This window comes from Hesperophylax consimilis, chromosome 15 (assembly GCF_061612785.1).
Source record: "Hesperophylax consimilis isolate HC1 chromosome 15, BYU_Hcon_1.0, whole genome shotgun sequence".
Classification (NCBI taxonomy): domain Eukaryota; kingdom Metazoa; phylum Arthropoda; class Insecta; order Trichoptera; family Limnephilidae; genus Hesperophylax; species Hesperophylax consimilis.
The window spans coordinates 7895959-7923391 of NC_142850.1; the positions used below are offsets into that span (position 1 = coordinate 7895959).

At 32.2% G+C, this 27433-nt stretch overlaps 1 protein-coding gene across 2 annotated transcripts in view; it reads right to left on the reverse strand.

Annotated features, from left to right (window-relative positions):
- The window catches only part of LOC149417269 (uncharacterized), a 62716-nt gene extending 35963 nt beyond the window's left edge, over positions 1-26753 (reverse strand). Inside the window, exon 1 of one of the 2 annotated variants that reach the window (XM_089639968.1) lies at positions 26618-26753. The gene's annotated coding sequence lies outside the window, so the exon portion shown is untranslated. Of the gene's footprint in view, positions 1-26613 lie in introns of both variants that reach the window. The other variant, XM_089639967.1, reaches the window with a different exon arrangement.
- Between the last annotated feature and the right edge of the window lie 680 nt (positions 26754-27433).

The following is a 27433-nucleotide window of genomic DNA, read 5'->3' on the forward strand; positions in this document are numbered from 1 at the left end:
CCAGAAGCATTGGATAACACTCATATTCATATATGTCAGCGACATGTCATTGGTACCAATTATTGTACTAACTTTTATAATTTTGTTACTATTGTCATCTATGTAATTATGTACTGTTTGTTTCTGCAATAAACAAAATATAAAATATATATAAAATATAACACATGACCAAATAGAGCAAAATTCAGTTGCCTTCCTTGAAATATCTGTACTGCTCCAACACTTGATTTGCCGTCACCATTTCAGTGAGCCGAGCTATCTCTATAGTATAGAAAAACAAAGATTTGTACACAGCGGAATATAAATACAAATATGCATAATACGTATGCAATATACTGGTTTGGCTTGCGCAGGAGTCTTGTACTATAAGATAATGACCTGGCGGCAATTATGACTGGAGCATAGATGTCGTTGTGAAGTTATGTGAAGATTGAAGACAAGTAGTGTGTAATGCACAAATGCTCATACCAAGGAACCGCCTCTGGTTCATAGAATGATGCTCCGAAAATCTAGCGTCATTCTTTATTGAATAAAATTTAATTTCCTACCTCGATATTTCTTTCCCGCCTACAACACGGGTCCCTTCTAGACCCACTATACTAATTTATTTCCTCTTAAAGACCTTCCATATAGCATCTCCATAGATGGCGTAGGACCTGTATGAAATGATTTCTCTCAAGGCTTCCTGTGAGTTTTATTTTTCAAGGTGATGTACCGAAATTAAATGAAATAATGTAAATATTGCACACTAACAATTTTTATAGGAAAGAACAACCTAGTTTTCACCCAGTTTGTGAAAAAAATTTATGTTTCGCTACTTTATTTTGTTTGATCAGATTATTTAAGACTGTGGCTGATTCCCACCCGGTAGTCGTAAGTCCTAAGTTTTAGTTCTAGTTCTAAGTCCTAGTTCCAAGTCCTCGATTATGACGCAAGCAAGATTTGCCGCTTACTGTGATAGAAGTAGGATAATTTCAAATTTTGTCCCATTATTCGTAACCTGGGAATGTTCGTTTACTTCAAAAAATACAATTGACAAAAACCATAGAAATAGATTGCGACGATTATGTACAAGAAGCCATTATTTGATAAATACCAGTACATCCTAACTGACCCCTCTATTCAACAACTACAAAGGATTGGGGTTTGAACTTGCCACGTGTTAGGAGAACTGTTTCTCGTCATCCCTTAGCCCCCCTCATCCCTCCCTCTAGGGAAGGTAGAGAGGGCGAGAGTAGAAACATCACCACTGTCAGCCGTTTTATGTGAGTCATGATTTCAAGAAGCTGAGTGAAAAATGCACGAATTTCACCGAAATTGGCTGTAAGATCGTGTTATCATCCTTAAATTTAATAGTTTGAAACTTTTTAAGTCTTTATTACAGCATTGACTTATCACCTGATTAAGGTATTTTGCATTGAATAAATTTTCATTATAGTGTTATATTTTGTATTATAATAAGGTTTTACCAAAACCATTTTACAAATTTTCAAAAACCGAACCAATTTTTTTCCATCATTCGAACAAGTTACAAAAACAGTAACTTTACGTGAATGGAAATGATCATCTTTGAGCCAAAACATAAATTATGTACATGTTTGTGTTGGCGATTACCCAGAGTGGTAGATTCTCCCATTATCACCCTGGTAAACTAACGATTATGAATCAAAACTACGCTTGACATGGCTTTTGCCGTGTTTGGTGAACAGATCTGAAGTGCCAGGTACCTACTTTTTACTTCTCCTAACTTCTCCTGTGTAGTCACAGTGCCTAATATTGGAAATGTATACATACTAATCCTACAGACAACGTGCAGTTGGGACTCTTGGGCAGAATTAATTTCACAATATCTAAAACTAAAACGGTTGACGACAGATACGAAGGTATAGCATAGCATAGGGGCATTAATGAGTACATAAATCAAACGCACAACCAAATGGTCAACAGCAAAACTTATCATTGTAACAAATCAAATAAATCATTTTCCAATTATCGCTTGATGTCGAGAAAGTCGTGTAAATCAATCGTTTTCTCAAAATCAATTACAGGAAAACTAGCTCGAGAAACGGTAAGAGTTCTTCACAGATTACCACAGGGTGCCACACAGGCACAATGCACTCCCAAGGTTATTCTGAAACACAGAGGTCATACGGGTGACTTTTCCGGCACGGTTAAATGAAGTTATTCACGTTGAAACTATGCTATGAACGTTAAGTTTTTTATCTCTACGAAGTATATTTAACAGAAATAAGTTAACTCTGTTAGAACAACAATAACCTTTATAGAGGTATCTTGGTGTGCATCATAAGGCCAACGGTCTTATTATCCTAATTATAGCTCGTGGGCTGCCCAGTGCCCGTGGTTAAGGTCAATAGTCATAACCGAAGCTTCCATGTAAGGTTAATGGTCAATACAGTACTAATGAGGCCGTCAAAATAATATGGTGAAAACAGTGCAATAAATTTTTAGATTTAAAATTTAACCCTAAAAAGCAGAAAATAATCATATACTATATTTGTAAACCTAATCTAATTAGTCTAATATGCAAAACTCTAACGAATTGTGTATCAAAAATACTAATTTCAGTTGTGATTCTGTCTGTAACTCCGGTTCAATGAATTCTAAAACTTGGATAAGGATGGAATATAAGTGTCATTTTTAAATAATTTTGGGAAAAATTCAGACCATAAAGCGATAGCGATAAAGCAAATACCTAAAATTAATGAGTAATTCCATATTTGAAATGTGTATTTCTTTTTCGTAATTTGAAAGGTAAATTTCTGATCGTCTTTAAACTTGATGACGTTTGTTTTCGAAAGGCTGAAACAAATAAATATTTTTTTTAAATACTTTCAGATTGACAAATCCTACAATTATCCCGTTGATTTTTCACGGGTTCGTTTGCGCTGGTGAAAAAATATATACGTATGTTCCAAGAAAGTTAATATTTTTTTGTACGTTCCTAATAATATTATTTTTTTTGTGATTTTTAGGAAATATTTTTATGTTTTCGTTTACCTACATACTTTCTTGAATATTGTTTTCTTTCAAGTAAAAGAATAATTTTATGCGAGTGTTTTCATTTCTGGAAGAACTGTAATGAACTGTTAAAGTAAGCCATAATATGAAAGCACATTTCAAATTCCGAACAAATAGCAAAAGTTGTACTTATCTCCCTTGACTGGATATAAAAATATGTACTTTTTTATGGACCTATTTTGCATAAAGATTGGTTCACTCAGATTGAATATTTTTTACGTAGGTACCTATATATATTTATCCCCGCAATAATGAACGTATTTGTTGATATTCAATACTTTTGGACTCCCGTTCGAAGTTATTAAAGGTTACTTAAATCATCAAACATACTAATTTCCGTTGTCTGTGATGTGAATTAATTATTCTTGCGTGAATCCTTATCAGAGTTTTTTTTTAATTTAAGTATAATTTTAGAAATTGGAACTAAATGTTCGAAGAATTCAAACTAGCGAAAAAGTACCTACCGATAATATTTAAACAGAAAATTATTTTATTGCATGGATTACACGAGGACAGTAAAATACTGTCTTGTCCTAGCTCTGGAGTACTCTGGACCCATTGTCCTAGTGTTTACAGTAGTTTGGAGAACAAGACAATGAACCAAGACAGAGTTGAGTTCAATGTACCCCATCACCGCACCCAACTGCGTTGTCAGAGTGAAAACATGTTTGGACAAGACAGTAGGACAATAACCAGTCGTTCCACGCGTATGGTCATCAGCTTTCGACGCGTGGTTTTTGTATTTAGGCTTAAAAATGTCACGTAAATGGAACACTACAATACATCTTGGTATAAAAGACCTAATATTTTTCACGTGTAACGGACGTTGTTGGCCAAATTTTTTCATTTTGTAAAAAAGATGTTTACATTTATAAAATATGCCAACTCCACGCCACTGGCAAATTTGTCACTCCCCGCCACTGCTCATTTGTATCCCGTTTCGGGCAAAATTGCCCAAAAATTCTGACCCCGAAAAGCATCGATACCGTATCGCGCACGTACCCCGGCCGAGCGGTACGATGTTCAGATTTTTTTGTATACAAATTTTACTAACAAATTATTATTTACAAAATTTTACCTATACCTGTTTTTACTTGTACTCCTCCTATCTCCTCAGCGGTAGTCAAATAAAAACTATTTGCTATATGCTACCACTGAGGAGATATTTAAAATGCCTATTTTTAACAATTTAATGTAACCATTTTTTTATAATTATTTTACATATTTGCCTCTACAAAAATCCAGGAACCTCGAAGCAAAGTGAATCTTCCCCCCTTCGGAGCACTATGTTACTGGGGACCTGCGAAAAATACTGCCATAACCATTTTACAAATTTTATCGCTTCGAGATCATTTTTACAATTTTATTTTACAAATTTCTTTTTTTTGTCGTATCTTGACAAACTAAAAATCTAGTTGTCAAGATACACATTGTTATAGCTTCTATGTAATAAAACTATGTAATTGTAATACAGGCGAGTTTGCAAAATCTTTGCAAAGTCTCAAATTCAAGCGTCTGCCTTCAGCTAAACCACCGGCAAAATGAATATGCAACGTTTTACGGTGGCTTATGTACGCGTATGTGGCGCGGGTAAAATTTCCACCCTTTTTCGATCGACAGCCAAATATCGGCTGCGAGTCAACTTTATAGAATATAAGCAGCGAAATTAAAATAATTAAATCAGTTCAACTTTACCATAAAAAACAAGTGTTTCTATTTCAACAAGTGACTCCTGCCTTCCAACTGCCTCACCTCGCCTAGTCTTCTGCTCCAAATCTACAAGTGTTACCTCTTCAAGACCAGCCGGCCCTGCCTAGGAAAACCGCCAACGCCAGAAGCGAGTAGAGACGACAGCACACCCAGTGCCTAACATTCACCGAGCACCGGGTTCGGGAGGCAGATTGCAATAATTCATACAACTATCATCATCATCAGCCGGAAAGGAGCATTCCCATCGGTTGAAGACACGGTTTAGACCCGGCGCCCAAATCTACAGTCTTATGCGGACTCCTGTCCAGTACATCACGCATTGGCTTGTAACGTGCGTCATAGTGTATTCATTTTCGCAGCGTTCCGCGTTTGAATAACGGTAGAACTGTTGTACTGTCCCATTGTCCGCGCGGTCGAGACAGTTCACGGAGGACAATATTGTATTGTCCTTTTTTGATCATTACCATTTTCAAAATTGAAACAAATTTATCGAGAATTCAGAGTTACCTGTGATTATTGACGGGTCTATAATTTATTTCTGATAACTTTAATAAAAACAATAAAAGTAATTAATTTCCCGTCATTGTTTCATGATGGGTTTTCAATTCTGACAAATTTTTTAATACAATTTTTTTTTCTTACCAATACCCGCGGATGTAAGTTATTTATATTAATCAGATTAATAAAAACAATACCTACCTCGCCATTAAAATATTTCATGTAAAACGGTTTGCATAAAATGTTCTAATTTTTATCGCCACATTTTATTTCCAGACACCATTCAGTTGAAACATCTAAAATTTTAGTAATACGTTTATCAGAATCAGTTCCGTAGAAATATAAATTTTCTAGGCCTGTTAAGGCAAAATCGACCTTGTGTCCGTCTAACACACCTGGGCTGCGCGTCTCATATTTTTTGTAAACGCCTTCTTCACTTACGTCGTAAACGTTCCGAATTTATTTTAGGGTACTGTGTCGTTACAAGCGTCTTAGTAAAATAAGTATCATAACATCTCCAAAGAGATAATCCCTGGAAGTATGATCAATACCAATTTGCCGCCAGCAAACCGCTGACCGTCAATTTACATAATACCATTTGATTCCCAGATCGCTGATAGGCCAATAAAATTGTTTTCCTGTTCTGAATTTCGATTTTTGAAAATGTTTTATCAATTTCACGGGAAGAACGGATTAGTTTGATTCAGGTACACAGACACGCTCATAATACATTTCTTTTATAATTTAGTAATTTTATTTTTTAAATTTATTATTATATATTTTTTAAATACATTTTTTTTATTTAACCGGTCTACGCTAGTCTCTCAATCTTTTTAAACATAAAGGGGAGCATATTATGTAGTGCCACTGCGTGGCTTTGTTTTTCAAATCTACAGTTTTAGATATATTATTGAGATTTTTTAAATATATTATCATCATGTTTCGAGTTTCATCTACAGAACTCAATTTTAATTTCATGTTTTGTTTTATATATTCAATAATATAATTTTTTCTTACGAAGCAATTACTTTGTGATTAGACATTCTATAATTAAATTAAATACTTTGTTTAATAAACACTTATTTTTTTATTAATTTTTACATCTACCGGTTTCGCTTCAGTTAAGCTTCATCAGGGTGTTAATTAAAAACTAAAAACTAAGACAGAGAATGGGCTTATATATAGGAGGACAGAGAGAGACAGAATATAATATAAAAAAGTAAGAGCATATAAAAGACAGAGACAAAATACATGAAAGAGAAGACCAAATTGCTAATTGATATTTATATCATATTGATAACTAATTAACTATGTAATAATATTATTATTCAATTTACAAAAGAGCAGTTTATTTATTAACAAGTTCTGCTGTGCAATTATCCATAAGCGTGATAGCTGTTTCGCCTTCTGAGCGCATTATTAAACTGTCATTTTATAATGTAAAATAAAATAAATAGTGGTTAGTATAAATAAAGAGTTTGATAATGCCTTCAGAAGAAGAAACAGCTTTAATGCATAATTAATACTTACTCAACAGAAGTTGCTTATAAATAAACTGTTTTTCGTAAATTTATATTAATTTATATATTTTGGATAATAATTTTAAAAAAAATTTAAGTAGAGTAAAATTCCCATCTTGGAGAAACTGCTCCCACCCCCTTCTCCTACCCAATAATATCAAAATTTCATACTTCTAATGAAAATTTTCAAACTTGACGTTCAAAATAAGAGGAAAATCAATGACCAAATCTGATTTTGAAAAATATCGCTTAATAAAATACAAATTCATAACAAAAAACAATTGGTAAACTTCTATTAACACATACTCGTAGATCGTTTATTATTACATTGCATTGTTCTTTCATAGAAAACACGGCTTCGATCTTAAGGTTGTCTCGCTTAATCCTCCCCCACAGAAGCTGTTTGGTCACGGACCCCTCTCACCATCCCCCAGCCACCGGGATAAGCTAGATAAATGATGGCAATGGAAAAAGTTACACCTGTAATTTGCTAATTAAGCGAATGATTCATCGCGGAGTTTTTGTTCCGCAGACAGCTGGAGAAAATTGCAAGGAATCTCTGGTACCTCAAGCCATTGGGGTGGAATGGACAAGATGAGTTACTAAGTAATGAAAGATACTTTTATTAGTTAAATACATCCTATTTATCAATTTATTGTATTTTTTCATTAAAATTTAATCTGCCTCTAGCCCTGACATAAATAAGGAAAAGTTCGCTTTTTTCTGATATTTATTCCATTTTTAGGGTTTAGTCAAATTAATTTAATTATTTAAAACTTAATATATAATACTAATTTAGGATTTCTGTGTGTCCTGCGTAACTCTATTTCAATGAACTCAAATTTACTTTAAATTTAATTGTCTATTTTTAAATTGGAACTGATTTTATGCAGAGTTCAGACAAGCGCTAAGTAACTACCAACATACACCGTAATATTTGAATAAAAAATTATTTTAATAGTCATTTTCAAACTGATTTATCAGGAATTCACAAAACTGTGAATTTTAACAGGTCTGCGTTTGTTATTAAATAATGTGCCTTATGGTGTGACATTGTTATTTAATATTCTTAAAGATAAAATCCATAATGTTTTTACTTTCTGTGTAGATATTATATTTTAAAAAATTATGCCGCAGTTCTTACAATAGTTGGTGGTGTAATATGGTCAGAATTGTTGCCTTTCATGCAGATTCCTGAGATTTCCATGCAAAAATTAACGATTTTGCCTAAAAATTTACTACCAAATGTTAATGTGCGATATTTTATAAAGTATGAAAAAATCAAAAATAATTTTTGGCCCTTGTAGGGATTTAAAACAACAACCTCTTCGTCTGGATCCAAAAAGCACACCGCTAGGACTACAAAGTGTTGATTCATTATTGAATTTAATCATGTGTATTTTAATATTGCCCACCTACAGTAAAACGTGAAAAATAGGGTGTTAAACAGAAAATCCTTCGTAGGATAACCCTGAAAACCACCATGGAACAGCCGCCTCATATCCAGGAAATCCATCTAGACAGAAGGCGGAAGTTTACGTCAGTCAGGATACTCCGCTCTATGGTAAACGCAGTGCCAGACTTCCGGCACAAGGAACATGCTACCCATTGTGGGATTATACCCGATTACTAAATCAAGCCGGACTCTATCTCTAAGCTTGAAAGGCGTGAAGCCCACTAAAGCGCTTTAGCTGCAGTCAAAGCTTCAGTGTGCGTGTGATGTTCAAAGAGAATATTATGATGCATTGTGTAGAAGTGGATAATTAGAATTGATAATGCATTATAATTTGAGTTATTGAGGAATTTCAACTCTACCAGTTTCCCAGAGGGCAAAGCTGTGATATTCTAGGCTATAACCCAAGTTAACCGATGGCACATAGATTTCAACATTGCGAAAGTAACCACCAATTATTCTCTTAACCTGTAGCGTACTGTTAAATCTCTTCTCAAATAGGAATACACTTGATAATCGCGAGAGTACGATAAATAGTTCAGTCCGTCTAAGGATACGATATGAGTTTCTTTATTATTGTGCGATGTTTACAATGAATATCTAGCAGGACATAGATCCGTTCTATAGGAGAGTATTCAGCTGCTGGTCTAGAGATCGGATAACATCGGCTTTTCTCGTAACCATTCGAGTATAGCCGACATGTTGTCTTTGTCATGTGGTGTTACTACTGCCACCTATGAAAACTACATAAATATCAATAACGTAGATTTACACACTCTACCGACTATTGAGCGGTATTGAAACTACAACTATCTATCAACCCTACACCACCTATAAGACTGATGTTTCTAACGGTGTTTTTTCTACTCATTGAATAAAGACTGTAAGTTCTGTTTTGAAATCATACTTTATATGATTTATGATTGTGTAATTGAAAAAAGTTGTGGCATGTCAAAATTGCGTTTGGCTGTGCATCAGACGATGACAGTTTTGATGATATCTTTTAACTTGAAGTAAAATCCGACTCTTGGATATCAAATTGATAACGAGATTATATCATTAACTTCCATAATGTTAAAAACACTCAAAATATATCATTTAAAACTACTATTTTATGTTCGCGAAAATCTGTTTAGTCAAAAGGTATATGTCGATTGAAAAAATACTTTGTACCAAAAATATGTGTAGGTACTGACAAAGTTATCTTTGTTCAAATTCGCGCAAGCTCAAAAATACTGCGATCTCAAAAATAATTCGATCACTTCTAAAACACAGCTAAAAATTTTAAACAAGCCTCTTACGCTGTTATTATATACGTCTATTAAACATCAGTTTATTCATGTAACGTTTATTAGTACGGTTTTTACAAAAGCTATAGTTTATCAGTAGTGTTAATTTGAAACACATTTATTTGTAAGACTGCTAGCTCGCATTAAACCAAAATCTGTATCTACTAGTGCCTCCGAACAAAAATTCACTTCATTTTCAAATCCAATTACAAAGTTGTCAGCGGTGGTTGGGTCGTATGCTCAGGTTGCCATTTAAGGGCCTGCAGAACAAAATTCACACGAGAAAATTCGAGTTCTAGGATTTTTTTCGAGCTATTCAAATTACTTCATGTGCCTCGAATCGATGAAGCCTGTCATCTAACATATTCCATAATAAATAAATATCTAATTTTTTTTATTTTTCCAGTAAAATGTCATAATTTAATTCAGGCAAGTAAGTTGTATTGTTTAAAATGCGTCAATGAAAATATAACTTAACTGTAAAACCGCAAACAAAAATATTTTAATACTTCATGAGATTCAATCTCTTCATGAGGCATAAGGCTCTTGACAAGCAATCCGAAGGTCGCTGGTTCAAATCCCGGAGTGCGCAAGTGAATTATATTTTATTGAGGTGTGGTATTACACAAATTATTAATTGAAAATAATATACAGTATACTTACAGAGTGGAAGATACTAATCGTATTGCTCTGGTCTAAGACCACAATTCATAATTGAAACGTTGCTTTAAAAGGCTTTAGCCTTGTTTGGTGACCAGTTTTGAATAGCCAGGAACTCCCCACCTTCCTTTCCTATCTCCCTCCTCACTATTTTCAGCCTCACAACATACCCCTATATTTGAGGATGCCATAGTTGCTATGCTATGGCATCCTCAAAAGGACTATTGTGGAGTATTCACATAAAAAAATGATTACAATATATTGTTTTTGTTTCTATTGGTATAGCTGAATACATGTGTGTTATTTCTAACCACCTATAAATCAATATGTTTATATTTTCCCTAAGAGATAAGTTTTTGCCCGAAATAATTAAACAAATATAGATACCGGGAATAGCTCAGCAAATGAAAATAAGTAGATGATCTTAAATGTTTCCCTGTGAAAGCCGTTTTGTGTATCCTATTTCGTTGATCGACAGTATTACACCCTTCAAGTTTGTTTTTGTTACAAAGAAAGCTTCCTGCGTTTAATTTGAGACGGGAGATTGTAGGGATGAAGGGAGCTTATTCTGTTACTTGGTACTTTGCACAAAGTAATTACTTTTGCGGCGTCACGGAGGCAATTTCGTGCAAGTGTTAAAGTATCTACCTAAATACTCTGCACTAAAACTGTATATACACAGAACTTTCTTAAAGTGTAATGTTTCCCAAACTTGGTTGTAATATTTTTATTCAACTTTTATAATAAGGATAGCAGGTACTCCACTAACAATGTCACAATTATAATAGTTCATGATCTTAATATGATAAATATTTGATGTATAAGTGTTTGATAGGAAAAATTAAACTTAAATAAGAAACCTTATGTGTTTGATTATCTATAATAATCTGTTGAAGATTCTATGAAAATGCTAGATTGAAGCTTTTACCGTAGAACCTTTTCTATACCACAGTATTAAGCAAATTTATAATAAATTATTGATTACATAATGTGTGGTACTTTTAAATAACGCTTGTCAGAGACAGAATCAACAATGGGGCACTTGCATGAAATGTCAGTGTGTGGAATTTCTGAGATTCCTCTACCTGAGGGAGTATGGCTACTACCCGTGGCTCTATCCTACTGACTTTCTCTTGGGCATGCTCGGTATGAACCATCTACGGCTCAGAAGAGATGTGCATATTGTATCACGCTTCTTCAAACTGATTCGTGGATGGTTTGAAAATCCGACTATCATGGAGAGTATTAGTCTCTATGTTCCTGATGGTTACTGAACGTACCTGATGGTTACCTGATGTTACCTGGACTGTTTTATCTCCCGGCTTGCAGGACTAACTTGCCAATGGTCATGCCGATGGGGAGAGCAGTCTTGCTGTTGAACAGAATCAATTCGGATATCGACATATTTAGCATCGGTGAAGCTCCCCTTAAAAGGCAAGCTCCATTGATGCTAGTATAGTTGATACACCGCTTACTTATTATGTAATAACATGTTACAAATGTACTTAAAAACGAATTAAAATGTTATTTTGTAATTTTTTTAAAGGAATAAACTAATTGAGTTGACATAATTTATATCGAGTTTTTTGGAAGTACCTAAATTTAGATAGGCGACACATTACGCTATATGCTTCATGGCTTGGTCTATTTCAGGATATCGCTCGCCATACACTATGAATGCGAATGTATAGCGAGCAATACGCTAAAATAGGCAGAGCAAAGAAAATATAGTGGTCTATCATAGGTTTTATTTTACTATAGTATTTCAAGATCAATAAAAAAATCAGAAAAATAAGATTAAGTCAAAATATTTTGATGCTTGATATTTCCCTGTCCGGGCTGTTCACTTTTCTAAACTACTGATCTATCGAGCTAACTTCATAACTACTATGATCTGCAAAGGATATACTGATATATGATGATGATATACTAATAAAATTGGGGATGCTATGGTCCTACTATTTCCAGACTGTTGGGAGCAGTTAGGATCCTTACACAGTATCCACATAAAAACATACCTACACTTTAAAATTTTTTTCGTTAATACCGTGTCATGTCTTGTCCGTTCGAGAGGCTTCTGGGAAGTTCTACCTTTTCTTATTGCAATCAGAAATGATTACTGATCAAACTACGAAGAATATAGCTAAATTTGAGTAACTTGGTCATCTATGTATAGAAATGAAAGGCTAGTTATATGGGCCTAGCTGGTAGTATGAAACGATTAACAGTTAACCTTGTTAACAAAAAAAATTAGCTATACCCATTGGCTAAAGCCATACTTAGTGGCAAACGGGTTAGAAAAGGAAATCATCGAGCGCGCCAAATGATTCCGGAAATATTCTTGCTGGTCGCGACAGGATATTCGGTAAGTTTGAAAAGTTTTAGTGTTTAGGTCATTTGTTTCATAGTATGAAATTAAGCCTTTTACGGAGGCTTTCTCAGAACACAGGACATAAAAAAAATGTTATTTGAGATTGTTAAGGAAAATATGACCAATTTCAAGTATCTTACATTGCGGCGTAGTTTATTTCGGACAGCGATGGTGCGCACAAAGGAACTTCTCGTGTATTGGTAATTCCCGGGTCCAAATTACGTGACTGCTATATTTTTTATTTGTATTTTAACTATTTTGAATTTAAATGATTTAATTACGTACAGCATTATACATTCACCTTTTTAATGTATTTGACTTTTACCCTTGAAGGGTGTTTTAACCATCGCTTCAAGAAGTGTTGTAGGAAAGGCGAATGTAAATTTTTAACTGGTTAAAATGTACATATTTTTTAAATTACCATATAAATTACATCTGTCTTGACGCAGGAACCTTTCTAGTGTGACAAATTTGGAACACCCAGTACACGCAAGTAAATAAGTGCTTTTAGAGAAAAATATATTAATTTAGAGTGCTGCTGACTTTCATTATTCCTACATCGAACAATATTCATTTAGAATTAAGTGCACAAGTGCCATTTAAATACAGGATAGTTATTGACAGTCCTTGTACAAATTATAATAAATAATAAGAAAAATTATAAAATTGATTATATAATCAAACAAAACAAAATTAAAAAAATAAATAAAATGCTTTAGTACAAAGTGAACGAAATCAAGAATAAAAATTAAAACAAAAAACTTGTATGCAGTGGACTCGCTAAAATATGCTTAAGTGTTTAATAAATACAGATTTTTACTTCAACTCAGTCAAAAAAACATCGGTTCGATAATTATTGAACATGTCGACTGGTTTCCGAAGAACTAATCAATAACTAGCAGATAAAAACTCACTACCGCGGTTTGAAAACTTCGACCGTTGTTTTTCAAAATAACAGAGGGCGTCACTTCCGTTTACAACAATCCCAAACTGTACAGATATTAAGATAATAATTCTAATAAAGTTACAATGCGCACAGGAAGAAATAATAATTAAGTAGCATAATGGGAAATAGCACAAAGAATTGGGTAAAAATTGACACAATAAATAGATATCAATAAAACTAATTCATTATTTTAAACTATCTCCGCTTATTTGAGTTAACATATTTCAACGCCAAAGAGTTCCTAAGTAAATAGTTAAGTTCTCTTGTCATATTTAACTTCCATGTCAATTAGATACAAAAGAAACAATAACTACATCTGCGCCTTTAAATAATTACATTAGTTTCATTGATACCAAAAGCTTTTCTTTGTTCAGTAATACAATTATTTAAAGTTCTTAACTTCGTACACAACCGCCAGAGCAGTAGAAAGCTTTCAGCCAACGACATAGAATATACAAGAAGGATCTCACTCCGTAGCAATCGAATTTTTTTGGTTTCAAATACAAGATCTATTTCCTATGGACGATTACTATGTCTGATTTTATTTTCAATTTTGAAATGTTCTCAAATACTGATGACTTTCATTTAAAATTTCAGTAAAAGTTTTGATTACCTACCTACCAGAGCTTTTTTAAGTCTTTCTTAAGTTTATTGAACATACCGTTCCTTTTCATTACGTTTTGTCGTAATTTTATCAAAGTTTTAAAGAAAAGTTTCTCGCATCGTTAACTAAAGTTTGCATTTTTCATAAATTGAAGATGTCCCTCGAATGGGTCTACGCAGAAGGTTAATTTTACAAGAGAGGTAAAAAACGATTCTTTAAGTAATTAATTAGAAGACACATAAAAACCCCTTTTTACACTAACATTTTCTTGATCGATTTTGGCACTAAATAAATTACTTTTTGGTTTATGTGTGCCTTTCCGAAGATTTATTTGTCTATCCATATACGAGTCCATAGAATATGGACAATGGTCCGTTGTTGTGGTCCGATTTAAACCAGTATATAAAGTTTTTTGAAACGAAAATGAACAGAATGATATTTGAACCCATTTAAAACAATAAAAAAATTCTTTGTTGCAATGTATTACACATACTATATTACAGGGACACCTTCAATTTATCCAGGTTTTATAGCCATAATTACACCGTGCAACGACCTGAGTTAGAAAGTTCTGAAGCACGTCAGATTACGCATTATGAAACAAAGAAAAAATATGTAAATACATGCTGATTGTTTCTCTGGAACCGACAACCAATTTTATTATTTCAAATTTGAAGCTTAAGTTGCAGCACTGATCATATTATATATTTTTTAATCTTAATGTGATATTATTTCAAGTATAATTATGCCTCATTGAAAGCAACAACTTTATGTTGACACTGGGCAACTAGTCGCAAAGAATACTTTTTTATTACTATATTTTACATACTTTACAAATATAAGGCAAAAAAGTCCGGATAAACTGCTTTTTAGCAGTTTGTTGAACGGGTTCTTTAAATTATAAATCTTATTATAGTGAGTTTACAGTCACATTTTTCACGATGTATAAAACAAAAAAAATTACAGAAATATAGCAAAAAAAAATTACGAAAAACATAAATAAAAATTTTCAAAGTCTTTCGAATTATCATTGTAAACAAATACAAATTAAATCATTCAGTAAGGCAAGTCTTCAGTAAGTTCACCAATTTTTTGCTTTGGGCACAGTTTTTAATTTCAGCAGGAAACATATTAAAACAACTGGGAATCATATAGTTTAACGTTCTTTGTCCATATTTATTTGTTTCCTTAGGTACAATAAATCCTTCATTAAAGTTAAAATGAGTATTATGATTGTGTTCTAGCCTGTTTTTTTATAAGGGGTTATTTATGTGCTGAAATATAATTTTGTACCACAGAATTGCTCTCACTGAAAGAATTTTAAGACTCTGATAGAAGTAAAATTTCATTATAATTATTGTTGAAAAAGATTACCAACTGCCCGGAGCCCGTGAAACCGAAGGCATCCTTATATGAGGTGTGTAGTGTGGCTGTGAGGAGTGGAGAGGGGGTGATATTGGAAAAAGTAAGGTTTACAAGCTCATGTAAATTTAGTTATTTTAATTAAATACGGGTAAAGCGATTTCAAACATCGTTTCAACTTCGAACAATAGTTTTGCACCAAAGCGAAGCAGATAGTATCTTCCAATTCTTAAAATATTCACAAAACAAAATTGGTTATTTTTCATACTGCAAAGGCAAATCTCGAGAAATAAATATTACAACTTTTAGCCAATTAACTTAGGAAGCTTCTGCGAGTCGTAAGCTGGTAAAAGCGCTTTAATAAAAAACCATTAAAGTTACTCCAGTAGTTATCAGAGACAATACGCAAACTCGGAAACACTCCCTCTAATTCAATTGAAAGTACCCTCCGAGTTGCAATACTTATGCACCCTTAAAACGTGTTGCGAAACCGACCCTTGTATATTCTAGATAGCCTACACTGTGTTTACTTCTGGGAGTATGTTTTGTAAAAGTCGTATTTTACCGAATATTATGTAAGAATATCAATATACGAATAGTTTCATAGCGACATATAAGCCATCAGTAGTAAAATATTTTTGATAACTTTTTTAAATAATATCTTTACTTCTTCAAAACTTCAATAATGGTTAACCACTTCACTTTAATTTGAATATAATAAATAACTAATTTTTCGAAGAAAACTTCTTCTAACTGCTTTTCACTTTGTGATGGCATTATTTATTTTTTATTAAAACACAAATAACTTAGTTTACATCACTTTATTTCGATACAAAATCTCAACGTGTTTCATGAACCAAGTTCACTTCATCAGGAGCACAAGTATACTAAAGTTATAATTAAAATTAGGTCTAGAAAGAAGAGGTAGAAGGAGTGGGGAGGGGTAAGAGTGGGGGAGGGTTATTCAAAATAGGAATTAAAATGTCATTAGACGGGAAAGACCGGGTAATTGGGAAAATATTTAAAATGGGGTTTATAAAAATTTTTTGTTTATTAATAATATCTGCTTTCATATTCACGTGTTTTCTTATTTCTAGGATTTCAAAATTATTGATTTGAGATACCTTGTAACCAGAATGTAGTATTTTAAAACCTGAATTAATATCGAAAGTATGGTCGTTATTTAATAAATGATCCGCAAATTCTGATTCACAGTTTCCCTTTAAAGCCCTAAGATGTTCTTTAATTCTGATCTCAAAGTTTCTATTAGTTTTTCCTATATAAAAGGAATTACAATCATTACAGTTGAGTTTATAAACACCTGATTTTTTAGTTTGACTATCAATATCTTTATTATTAAGAATATATTTTTTTAATTTGTTATTCGTATAAAACGCCGGTTGAATAGTGAAGGGGATGTTTTTATTTATAATTTTGGAAGTATCATTATCTACAAATAGAATTCTACGCCATTGTTTGTTTGTATCTTTATAAATAGGATAAATATAAAGTTTAAAGAATTTATGTTTAATTTTTTTATTTAGTATTTCATCTATCAATTTATTAGGATAGCCGTTATTAGATGCTATTTGTTTTATGATATTTAATTCTGAGATATAATTAGGATCCGGCAAAGGAATCGAAATTAATCTATTAAGCATAGAATGGAAAGCTGCGACTTTTTGAGAAAAGGGATGATTTGATGAACTATGTATGACAATATCAGTGTACGTATTTTTACGGAAAATATTAAAATCTATTTTATTACCTATTATTGTTAAATTTAAATCTAAGAAAAAAACTCTTATCTATACCTATTTCTAATGTAAATTGAATATTTTTATGTATTTTATTTAAAAAGTTTAAGAACATGTTCAATTGTCTTTCTGTTCCTAACCAAATGCAAAAAATGTCGTCCACATATCTCTTCCAACAATATACATTTTTAAGTAACAAGGCACCGCTATTAAAAATCTTATTTTCTAAATTATTAATAAAAATATCTGCAATCAAAGGACTCGTACTGTTCCCCATGGCCAAGCCATCTTTTTGTTTAAAAATTGTATTGTTAAATTGAAAATAATTTTGTTTAAAAATAACTTCGAAAAATAAAATAAGGTCATGGATAAGGTCTTTCTGTAAGTTAGATGAATTTAACAAATTATTGATGATGGTTTTACTTTCTTCTATTGGAATACTAGGGAATAAATTTACTACATCAAAAGAAACCAACATAGCATGATTAGGAATTTCCAAATCCTTTAGATAATTAACTAATTCTAACGAATTTTTAACTGTGTATGTTGGTTGAAATATATTAGCATTATTAATTACAGTATTGATTGCTGACGCTAATTTGAAAGTTGGGGCATTACAATTAGAGACTACTGGCCTAATAGGTTTGTTCAGTTTATGTATTTTTAATAGGCTGTAGAGTTTAGGAATTTTTGGGTTAATTAAAATCAAATTTTTGTTATTTTTCATGTTTACAATGATATCACTTTTACAACGTTTAACCGTTTCTTTCACCATTTCTTGACACTTATTAATAGGGTTATTCAAAATAATTTCAAAATTGTCCCCTTGTAGAAAATCCATTGTCTTGTTAATATAGTCAACTTTATCCATGATGATAACACTGTTACCTTTATCTGCCTTTGTAACAACCAGATTTTTTTACCTCACCATTTTAGAAATATTCTTAGCAATTTTTATGTCAGTATTAGAAATTATATTCTTTTCCCGATTTGGAACTGTTTTTTTGTTCACCATTTTAAATATTTTCCCAATTACCCGGTCTTTCCCGTCTAATGACATTTTAATTCCTATTTTGAATAACCCTCCCCCACTCTTACCCCTCCCCACTCCTTCTACCTCTTCTTTCTAGACCTAATTTTAATTATAACTTTAGTATACTTGTGCTCCTGATGAAGTGAACTTGGTTCATGAAACATGTTGAGATTTTGTATCGAAATAAAGTGATGTAAACTAAGTTATTTGTGTTTTAATAAAAAATAAAAAATAAATAACTTTTTATACAGAACTATAGTATCAAAATAATAAACAGGATATAGACAAACACGTTTAGACAAATAAGTACATACAGGCCAAAATATTACAATGAGTGGAGATTAATTAGTTATAACAATAATATAAATTTTAGAAAATAGAAAAAGTGGTAATAGCCTATTAAATATTTTAAGAAACCATTTTTTTTTATAAATTTGCCATCTTTTAAATTTATTTTCACCCTTTTTTGTTATTTAGACATCTTGGTTATTCGTTTTTTTTGTATGAGTTAATTAAAAAAAATTAAATATACATAAAAGAGTTATTTTATATTAGTTTTTGATATATACATTACTTATTTCATAATAATTTATTTTATTTTATTAATAATAATAAGTAATTAATCACCGCTCATTGTAATATTTTGTGTAGGTACTTATTTGTCCATTCTTGTTTGTCTATTCTTATATCCCTTCATTTAGAAACATTTCGATTATATTGATTAAAAAGTGATGTATAGAAAGTTATTTATTTTATTTAAATTAACGTATTTACGTTCTAAATAGTTTCAACGTTTATTATTAATACATTATATGACATTCTATTAAACACCTATTTAACACTTATTTGGATTCTCGAGTGTATGTAATTTTTTATCATCATCTACCAAGAACCTGAATTCTTTAATTAAATTTGACTTTGAATTTTCATATCATTTTTTAAATGTGAATACAGCAAAAGAGCTCCCAACCGTCTGTAGCTAGTGAGACTAAGGCATCCCCAGTTGGGGTATATTGTGTGGTTGAAGGTAGTGGGAAAGGGAAGGAAATGAAGAAGAGTAAGATAAGGAACTACCCGGATATTCAGAGCTAGTCACCAAATACGGCTAAAGCCATTTCAAGCAACGTTTCAATTCTGAATGATGGTCTTACACCAGAGTAATACTGATAGTATCTTTCATTCTGAGACCATTATATAAATAGACAACGTTATTTAACTAGACAAAAAAATCTGTTTAATGTTTCTAAATTTCTTTTACCTTATTTTCTATCAACATGAAAGATAATATATAGTCGAACCGAAAAAAACTTAGGCAACATTGAAACTTTTATTCAATGCTCGTAACGTGGAATCTAATCAGTGAGGGGAGGAAAGAGGGAAGAAAAATTGGTGCAAAACTACCCTAGCAGATAGAACAATACAATTCAAGTAGTATTGGATATAGTTTCGTCTTCCAAAAGAAATTCTTGCCGAGCCGTTTTATTGAATTCCTCGAGGTTTTCTTTCTATTCGAAGTGTGCCAGGAATACAAACGCAACTTTGAAAATATTACATATTTTTTTAGAAGTGTTTCTTTAAATTATCACAAGTTCTTTCGATCGATTTCTGTATTAAATAAGTAATAACATCGGTGTACTGAGATCTTTGTTAAAAATTGTCTAAATGCAATCAGTCAATAAAGATTCTTTTTTAATATGATTTAATATTTTTACGGCCAAAAGTATTTTTGTTATTTGTTTTTGGGTTGTTATGCCGTGTTGCGCTAACTCCTTCTTTAGCCAACGTTTCGGACAGCATTGCAGTGTCCATCATCAGGGCAGATGTGTTATTTGCAAATAACATAAAAACAAATAACAAAAAATATTTTTTTTGTTCAAAAATAATTGGATTTGATTACAGAATTTCTTCTTTCCAGAGAAAAGATACCCTAATAAATTACGTTAGCTGTGTTCAGGAAACATATCGAAATTAACTTTTGAGTTATTGTGCTGTATTGCGATTTCTCCTTATTTAGCCTTCGGTTCGGACAGCATTACAGTATCCGCCATGGGGGCTGATTTAAACACTGTAACGCTGATGATGGTTACTTTAGCACTGTCCGAAAATAAGGAAATTTGAATAGGAAAGGGAGAATAGGGAAGATTTTGGAATTTGATATTTTCAAGTTTCTTACGTATCATATATTGTTTCTTCGATTGGCTTGTAATAATTCCACTGGCCCCTGGGCCGTGAGTCTCCGCAAATGGTATTTACAACGAAGAGTTTTTTTGTACAAAGTACACGTTGTATGTCTTGTAATATTTCTGATTTTCGAATTTTATATAATTTTTTTTATATAAAATACGAAATTAATAAAAAGATAAAAAAAATTCCTTCTTGGAAATCTATCGTACACAAACATAAACTATTTTCCAGAAAAATCACAAAACCACCAACAATTTTCGAAGCTCGTTCTATACTGGTGTTCAATAAAATAAATCTAAAATCGTTATTTTTTTATAATCTCCTTATTTTTCGAGCTGTGTACATGTTGTATCACAGAAACAAAATGTGTTTTCCTATTACGATCCGAATAAACAGAAATACCTTACAGGACCTTTACAATAACTACTGACTCATTTTTAATACCATCTTGGAATTTAGCCACGTAAGTAAAGAGTAATGACAAAGATTACCCCCAAAATCTATTGTGTGTTGAGGTACCATTTTGTCAATTATATGAAGAGATATATAGGAAGGGATATGTAGGAAGAGATATGTGGGAATATATATGTAAGAAGCGATATGTACGACGAGATAATCAAAACAGCTAAAACTGAATAACTCATCACGCAACTCTATTTCACCAAAATCCATTTGACTGATCTAAAATTTGAAAATGAAAATTTTTAATACACTTTATTAAAATTTTAATAAAATATGTACCTACTGTATAACTGCGAGTACACATTTTTATAAACTTTCGTAGAAACCTAACTCTAATTACTACCACCAAGTTTGTCGGCTGCAGAAGTGCATTGGTGCAACTGAATTGGCTTAATGCACATTTTTCTTATGTAACTGCAGCATCACCCAGATCAAAATGGGTTAGCTCTCGAGAGAACCACCTTCTTGCATTTTTTATCTTGTTTTTGCAGTTGATGCAGAGTATTAAAGAAACTGTGCAAATGGGCAAAAATAAACTAAGGGTACACACAAAGATGGTTAACTGTTCAGCAATGCTATGATGCCATCCTTTGAGTAAGATAACACTGGTCAACACATTTTTTGTCCCTTTAACAAAAGTAGCCAAATCTGACAGGAAATTTTACGCTGATTTCAGATATGTGATTAGTTTTTTTCTATCACGTCAGGTTTTTGTGGGTTTTAAGTTTTACTAAAATGTGTATTAATTCATTTTTATTCGTGAGTTATCATTGATTTTTTGATTTTTGACCATCCATTCCATTTGGTCATGCTGCAAACATGAAAGAGAACTATGACAACATGAAGCTGCTGTTAACAAAAAATAAATTTGTAAAATACGAATGGAAAATATGTGGTGATCTAAAAGTAATAGGGCTCCTACTAGGACTGCAAGCGAGATACACAAAGTATTGTTGTTTTCTGTGTAAGTGGGACAGCAGAGACAGGAAAAACCATTATGCCAAGAAGGACTGGCCTACTAGAAAGCACCTTAAACCTGGCACGAAGAATGTTCAACATGCTCCCTTAGTAAAATCTAAAGATATCTTACTTACACCCTTACACTTTAAATTGGGTTTGATGAAATTTTTTCAAAAGGCTTCTCTAAGGATGGAAATGGCATGATTTACTCAAAGCAAAAGTTTCCTAAGGTCAGCGACGCAAAAATTAAAGAAGGAATATTTGTGGGACCACAAATAAGGGAGGTCTTGACTGATCCGAATTTTATAACAGTGTTGTGTTCAGTCGAGCTAGCCGCTTGGTCAGCCTTCAAGAATGTTGTCGAGAACTTTCTTGGAAGTCATAAAAGTGAAGACTATATCAGCATTGTGTCTGAAATGCTCAAAGTCTATAAAAATATGGGATGTAACATGTCACTAAAAATACACTTCCTTCACTCTCATTTGAACTTTTTCCCCGAAAATAGGGGAGATGTCAGTGACGAGCACGGTGAACGATTTCACCAGGACATTGCGAATATGGAAAAGTGATACCAAGGAAAGTGGAGTCCATCTATGCTAGCAGACTATTTCTGGACCCTGCAGAGAGACTCTCAAAATACTCACAAGCGCAAATCAGGAGCAAAAAAATTTAAATTGAATTAGTTTTGAAATTTTGTTAAGTAAGTACCCGTCATACTATGGAAGAATTATGTAAAAAAACTTTGTTACATAATAAAAAAACCTGACCTGTTAAATTTTTTTTTTGTTTCATTTCGTGTTAATGGATACTAAATACATATAAAAAAAATTAGCTATGCTTAAGGGACAGCACTTAAAAAAATAAATGTCGACCAGTGTAATTTGAGGAGCATTTTCACAAAGAGAAATATCTACAAAAACTTTTTTTTCTATAAAAAGTTTAATTTAGTTATCACTCAATAGTGATCTTTAAATGCAAATTCTGAAACTTTATTCAATATTAGCCATTAGAAAAAACGAAAACGAAATGTTCTATTTTGACAAAGGAGAAATATCTCAATTTTTTTGTAAAATATCCTTTATATTTTAGTTCGGTAGTAAAATTATTTATTTAATGAAAATGAAATTAAATGTTTCCTTTATCTTTCTAAGTACCTACCTATACACACATCAAATTAATTATTAATAATAAAAATTAAGTTCAAATTTAAAACAAAATACCTACCGTTGATAAGTAGGATTCCAAAAATGAATTAGTAATACCTAGATAAAATTTTGGTAAGATATCAAAACTTAAGTATTTTTAATATATCTGGGAGGCCTACTACACTCGGATACATTGAAATAAGTTATAAATGGACCTATCACATTATAAACCTTCTTATTAATTTCACATTTTCTTCCTTAACACGGGTTAATTTCAATTAGGGAGGTATTAATCATAGCAAAAAAACATAAATATTATATATTTACCCTTGACGGCCTCCGTGGTTGAGGGGTAAGGCTCTCAATTAGCAAGGAGGTAACAGGTTCAAATGCCGGCGTGCGCAAGTAAATTTTATTTTATTAATTTGTGTTATTTCACAAGTGGAAGATACTTTCAGTATCGCCCTGGAATAGACCACCATTAAGAATTGAAACGTTGCTTGAAATGGCTTTGGTCGTATTTGGTGATCAGCCAGGAACTTCTTCCTCAACATAAGCCAATTTTTAGATTCCTAACTGGCTCCAGGCGGTTGGGAGCAGTTGGGACTCTTGTGTGGTTTCAGAGTAAAAAAAAGAAAATTAAAAACGATAAAATAACTACATCTATTGCACAAAAAGCAGGTAAATATATTAATTTTTGATAATTTTGTAGACCGTTTGGGGAAGATATTTCTTCGTGAAAATGCTCTTCATTTTATGGTGCACACATTTTCTCCTACTTAATATCAGTAAAAGCGGAAATGGACTTATTTAGGACAGGAATTGAACTCAAAACGCCTAGATGGGAACCAGATGCATTTGCCAACTCAGCCACTAATATATCTAAATATGTCTGCTTGTCCTATGATGAAGGACTTAGCAAATAGTGTAATAAACCTGCGAAGCCTACGTTGGAACTGTCTCGGGTATATAAATATATATCTTATTTTTATATCAATGTGCGACATCTATTGACCTGTTCTGCAAGTCTAGGTTGAATATTTTATATTTATCTAAGACACTGTCTAGATTGCAATTTGTAAGAGATGAATCTTGAGATCATAAATAAAGATAGCAGCCAATAAAAATGTGCGGTGAGAAAATGAAGATACATTTGGTAGTTCTTATTCGAAGTATGATACAGTTAAATATGACCGAAGAAGATAGAGTCTCATTAGATCAGTTGGTATAGCGGTGCCCCGGCAAGGCAAGGGTCCTGTGTTCAAATCCTCGATGTGAACATTTCTTTGTTTGATTTTTCTGTTTAAAATTGTCGTTTAAGAATGGCTTATATTATATTTAATAATTAAATATTACAATTTGAGTTTTTACTCCTTGAGTTATTCCAAAAAATACTATAAGTCTACCAGTAACATGTGCTATAAATGTATTAAGCGTATATGAGTTTCTTGTAAGAGTAGATAGGGGCTTGAGAAGTTAGTCGTATTTGCTTATAGGGAATAACCTTAGTATTGGACATTTATTTATGTTGATTTGATTGTTGAAGACTTGGCCATTAATGTTTTTGACTTTCCGTAACTCTAGTGCCTCCAAGTTATTTGATACCTTTTCCATTCTTATGAAGTAACCTGACCCCTGTTTATTTTTTCAAATTCATGATCTGTTTCAATAAGATGATTTGGAAATTCGAAGAAGCCGTTACCACACTAGACGTAATATTAATATCCAAGTCAAAGAGCTCCTAAGCTAAGATGCTTTGATAGTATCGGCTTAACCTGCGAAATCCGGTCGGCATTAAGTGAAAAAAGGGGTTTAAAAGGTTATTGTTTTAGTTTAAATTATAATGTCACATCACAAAGTATGTGCTTCATATGAATGAATTACTTTATACTTTAATCAAAATAATCGACATGTTTCGAAACCAATTGTTTCTTTTTCAGGATAAGCTTATAGTGTATATTAATAAATATAAGAATAGACAAATATGTATAAAAAATAGTACCTACAAAAAAAAATAACAAAGAAAATTTGCGAATATTGAAAAAGTTATTATATTTTTGTATTTGCCTTTGCCAGGTTTTTATTCTGCGACCTGCGAGAGATAATGATCTTTCAACAATGTCATAAAGGTTGTTAACATATAATATTACTTTTCGTTATCAACAAGAAATATACAATACTTGACAGTTATAATCATAAAATAAATTGTCTGACATTTGGAAATTTGAAGGGAACAATGAAAAACAACAATATGTTTTTTTTCCTTAATGCAACCGTAGCGTCGCGTCGTGAAACAATGACTTAAAATCTAATGTTAATAGGTATAAATAATCAGATATACTATGAAGCTTACTGTATCTGCCCCTCCCCTTCTTAATCCACCATTTAAAAAGTAGTCTAGAGGGACCCTGACATCAAACAAAAAATAATAATTTTAAAAACATACTTAAGTATCCCATTTCAAAATAATTTATTAAATAACCCTCACTTATAATCTAATTTTTTTTTCATAAATATCGGAGGCACAAGGTTATTTTTTCTACCAATAATGATAAAATACGATTACGCTCTTATTACAACGCCGGAAAATATAAAATTGGATAAAATGGGAGCATAGCAAGGCGTCACATGGCATTAACGTCAATTAACTTTATATCTCTTTATCCGAAAACCTTGTATAAATTTTCTCCAATCTAACCAATTTGTTAAGTAGTCAAAATTTCATTAATACAACGTAAAAAATGCAAAATAATTAATCATAAAGCTTAACAAAAACACAAAAAAAAACTTTAATTTAATTTAATGTTATTTCTCAAAGCATTCAATCAAAATACTTTGTACAACTTCCTTTACAACAAGTACCTTTCGCTTTACCATCTCCGTGTGGTATCACAATATGTTGATTCATTATTTAGTTAGTGCCCCCCTCAAATGCGTAGGTACCTTGATAATCATAAATTGATTGATAGATACTGTCTGCATCGGCCAGGTAAAAGACTACCATTCAGAATTGTAAAATTGTTTGAAATGTCAGTAACCGTGTTTAGAGATCAGATCTGAATTAACAGGTTTTGCCCAACTTTTCTCTTCTCATCTCTTCCCCTTCTCACTCCTTCAGCCATCCAATATATCTCCCCTACCATATACTCAAATATTAAAGTAGCTACGAGCAATAATACTCCTGGCCAAAGGGTAATGTTAAAAATGTTTAAAAAATTGTTAATTGTGAAATAATTCCAATTTCAGGAGCCCGTAGACGACTGTATGGCCATATTTAAGTGTTTACAATTTGATGGTAAGGTAGCTGGATAAAACTTCAATAAAAAGCTTTGTTTTACCCCATAAAATAGTGTTGGAAATTTAATTTAAGTCTCCGAAGCTCCAAGTAGGGCCGATAAAATATAGAGCTTTATTTGCAATAGCATTATTTCGTACGCTTCGATAGCATCCCTTAAAGGCTTTAATCAAGTTTTAAAAACTTGCAATATTGGGTCGTAAATAAATAAAAACAAACGAAAACAGTTTAAATAATTAAAAAAGTGCACGTATTAAAAATATTTTTAACAGTCTTGAAATTATGTTATTAACTTAATGGTGATTTAATAAAAATATATTTATACCAACTATAAAACTTGCAGTCCGAATGCACTTCACGATTGTCAGAAGCACAAGAACAGTTGGAAGAAATCGCAATAATCTCGAGAATAGGGTGCAAACTCGCGCGGGAAACAAGGCAGACGTCCGCAGTCCTGGAGGCTTGCATCCGAACTGAGGGTAGGTTGGGGTGCCTCCGGCGGAAGGTGCGCGCGCAGGGAGGCTGCATACTCTCTGTGTCCCCGCTCCTGGACTCTCCTGAAGGGAGGTAATTGCTTCCGACGATTTGTGCGACAGGATTTTTGGAAAACTATCTGGATTTAAAATTCGTTTTTGTGATTGTCCCTCGATTGAATGAAATGAGGTAGGAAAATAATCATGCATTCTTTTCCATTTATAAAAGATACAAAAACGATGGTTGATTAAGTAAGAAATGTGTGGCTTTACACCCTTTCTGCTGTCCCTACGGAACACGGGTTAGATGGTGTTCAATTAAAAAAAATTGTGGGAAAAACACAACAGAAGGAAATTCCTAATAGCTAATATGAATTTTTTTTCCGGATTTTAAATTTCATGAAAAAATCCTGTGAATATATTTTTGAAAAAATATATTGTTTCTCTTGGAATCAAGAAATAATTTTCTTCAAGCACTATAAATGTTAATATGGCATAACAAAATAAAACAAAGCATATATATCTAATATTTGATACCAACAAAAAGAGATCTACTTATTTTAATATTCTTAATTTTATTCAATACAAATACAATACTTTCAATCATCAGGTTAAGTTTAATAGTGTGTATTCAGTGAAAAGGGTAATAAATCGATTCCATATTTATTTAGA